At 44.6% G+C, this 3,098-nt stretch overlaps 1 pseudogene; it reads right to left on the bottom strand.

The window, feature by feature from the left end:
• Positions 1-967: 967 nt before the first annotated feature.
• On the bottom strand, positions 968-2,869 carry LOC103300606 (keratin, type I cytoskeletal 18-like; annotated as a pseudogene).
• Positions 2,870-3,098: the final 229 nt, after the last annotated feature.

Below are 3,098 nucleotides of genomic sequence, written 5' to 3'. Positions count from 1 at the left end.
GTATGTAATAACCTCGTATCTCCCTGAGTTTAACTTGTTGTTACATTTTTTTATTCTGTACCCTGCACTGACTATTTTCTCAGAACTTGTTTTGTTTTGTTTTTTTTCTCCTGTTTATGTTTTAGCCTCTGACTATCATGTTGGAGCTGGGCCTTAAATGTGGTGATTCTTGACTACTCATAATTAAAAGTGAGTTACAAAGAGGATGATTGGAAGCTCTGCAGGCTTGTATTTTGGTTGTTTTACTGTGCAGTGATTGGACAGGGACTGAGATGATTACCTCTGATAGTTTGTCCAGAGAAGAATTCTCCAACCTCTTGCAGGGACAACTAACTGTCAGTATTCTGGGAGCTGAATGGAGGGAGGGGTTCTGAGTTTCATAACTCAATGTGCATATTTTCATTTAATCCTCTTGCTTTCAGTATGGACCCTCATCACTGCCTATAGCTGAGGCACAGCTGTTTTAATGTCTTAGGTGAGTAAAGCTTTCTTCAGCCAAGGAGTTCCTGGTTATATAGGTTGAGGAAGGGTATCTTGAGATCTAACTTTCTAATAAAGACTTTCAACTAATGTTTCTGTTTCAGCCACACTGAGAGACAAATACAGGATTAGTGGGGCATAAAGCTTAAAATTTAGGGCTTCCCCTTGAAGAAAAATAATACAAAAGTAATTACTGGACTTTGGCAGAGCCTGTGTAAGGGATTAAATTTGATTGATGTCACTTCTCCCTTTTACTTTCCCATGTACTAGTGCCTTCAGTTTTGCAGCGCTCTGGGTAGAGAATGGAATGCTTTCTGTGCAGCTGCTTTGATGTCTGCTCAGCTAAATCAGTTGCACTTGTCCATCCACTTTCTACCTTTAGTTATTTTGTTAACATTTCTTTATCTCCTATTATTATTTTTTTCAATGATCTCTGAACTTTTTTATTGGCCTCTTGCCTCTCAAGGGGTGCCCCACTTCTGCTGCCTTAACGTCTCAGAACTTCGGTGTCGTTGACCTCAGTTACCACTTTGCCACCCACAATCCTGCGAGGGTGGTCTTTTGCATAGATTGCATGGAGTTGCTGTTGTCCAGGGCATCATCAAGAGAAAAGTCCTCCCCTTTTCCAGCAGGCAGAGGTAGGTGGCGAACTCTGCCTCCAGCTGGACCTTGATGTTCAGCAGACCCTCTGCCTGGGTCTGGGCCAGCTAACTCCAGGTGCAGCAGGATCCCATTGAATTGTTCCATCTGCATGGCATAGCATGTCTCCACTTCCCTCAGGCTGTTCTCCAAACTTGCCTTCAGATTTTTCAGAGTCTAGGTCAGTCTCCAAGGACTGGATCATAGATCTCAGCTCTGTATCATGTTAGTGGTCTGCAAGGTGACCGCTTTGGTGCTCTCCTCAATCTGCTGGGACCAATACTTGTCTAGCTTTTCTCGGTTCTTCCAAGCCAGCTTGTCATATTGGACCTGGATGTGCACCATGATCTTGCTGAGGTCCTGAGATTTTGGGCATTCAACTTCATGGTCACCCAGAGTTGGCAGTCTGGTTTTGTAGACCATTTACTTCCTCCTCATGGTTCTTCTTCATGAAGAGTAGCTCCTCCACAATCGCCTTGATCTCTGTCTCCAACTGCAGCCGAGTGACACTGATGTCATCAGTGACCTTTCAGAGCCCATTGATGTCACTCTCCACAGACTGGCACATGGCCAGCTACGTCTCATACTTGACTCTGAAGTCATCAGCAGCAGTTTGGGCATTGTCAAACTGCAGAATGATGCAAGCACTGTGCACAGAACTTGCAAAAACCTTAGTTCCTCAATGGTCTTGAAATAATGCCCCCAGTCTCTGACTGGGGTCCCTTCTTTTCCAGTTGTTCCCAGATTTTGCTCTCCAGTCTCTGATTATCAGCCTTCAGGCTTCTCACCCTCTCCAGATAGGAGGCCAGGCCGTCATCCAGGCATTGCATAATCTCCTTCTCACTCTGGATGCCCCTTATGCTTTCAGACTCCCCTCTGCCATTTCCACAGCCAGGCCCAGGACCCCCAGCTGCCCTGTACTCTGGTGAACTGAGACGTGGAAATCTGAGAGCCCAATCCCCTGCATAGACACTGGCTGTGCTGCTGGCTGGCTAGGCCTGGTCACCAGGCATGGAGCCCAGGTTCTGGTAGTTTGTGGAGAAGCTGGAGCAGGTGCTGAAGCAGGGAGGAAGGCGAGAGGCCAGGACTCAGGTTTGAGCAGTAATGAGTGCCAGGTCCGTGACTCAAGTTATATGCTCCTATTATTTTTGTCATTTTTCTTGTGAGTTTTTAGGAGGAAGCAAAGAAAAATCTATCAAATTTAACCAAAGCTTCCATAAACCCAGTTTAGAGTTGGCAGAAATCATCCAGTTCAGGGGTCCTTAGCCTGGATTTTAGGAGGTTTAGAACCTTCTTCTCCCCAAATTATACTCAAAAGTTTGTATGGAAGTCTTGTGTCTATTTTCCTGGGAAGAAGGTCTGTAGTTCATCAGATTCTCAAAAGTTAGCATCCCTTGATATTCACAGTTGAGGACATTGTGATTAATAGAGACAAGGTCAGACATCTCCTTGATTCTATGTGCCTGACAAAACAAAAGCCTTGGTTCTTAGTATAGAGGTCATCTAAGGGAAGATTTTCTAAGCTAAGAGCTTTCTGACTCTGGTTGTCCTCAGCACACTCTAGGGTATATATAAATATGGACATGGGCAGAATCTTTGCTCTTCCCCACTTGAAGGTCTTCTCCCTCATTTAGTGATAGTTTTGTCTTTCATCGTGGGGAAAAGTCATTTTCCTTGAGAGAATGATGTCCATGGTTGTAAATAAAGTAGGAGGATCTCAACTTGCACTTTACCTGTGTTTATCCCACATATAGCCATTCTGGGAGATTCGGGTCTCAGGCTTCCCTAAATTTGCAAGGCCTCCAGGAGTCTATCTACATAGCAGCCTGAGAAACCCACTGAGCAATAACTCATTTTAAAGGAATAGAGGCAGCCTGGGTTTGGGTCGAGGCATTCTTCATTCAGCTCTTAAGAATTAAGACTGAAGGCATTGAAAGTTATTTCCTACTTTGGTGGAATGGTGCCATACTGTTTGTTCT

This window comes from Eptesicus fuscus, chromosome 2, assembly GCF_027574615.1.
Source record: "Eptesicus fuscus isolate TK198812 chromosome 2, DD_ASM_mEF_20220401, whole genome shotgun sequence".
In the NCBI taxonomy this organism is placed as follows: Eukaryota; Metazoa; Chordata; class Mammalia; order Chiroptera; family Vespertilionidae; genus Eptesicus; species Eptesicus fuscus.
The sequence above is the reverse complement of the archived record's forward strand: the minus strand, read 5'-3'. Positions and strand labels throughout refer to the sequence as shown.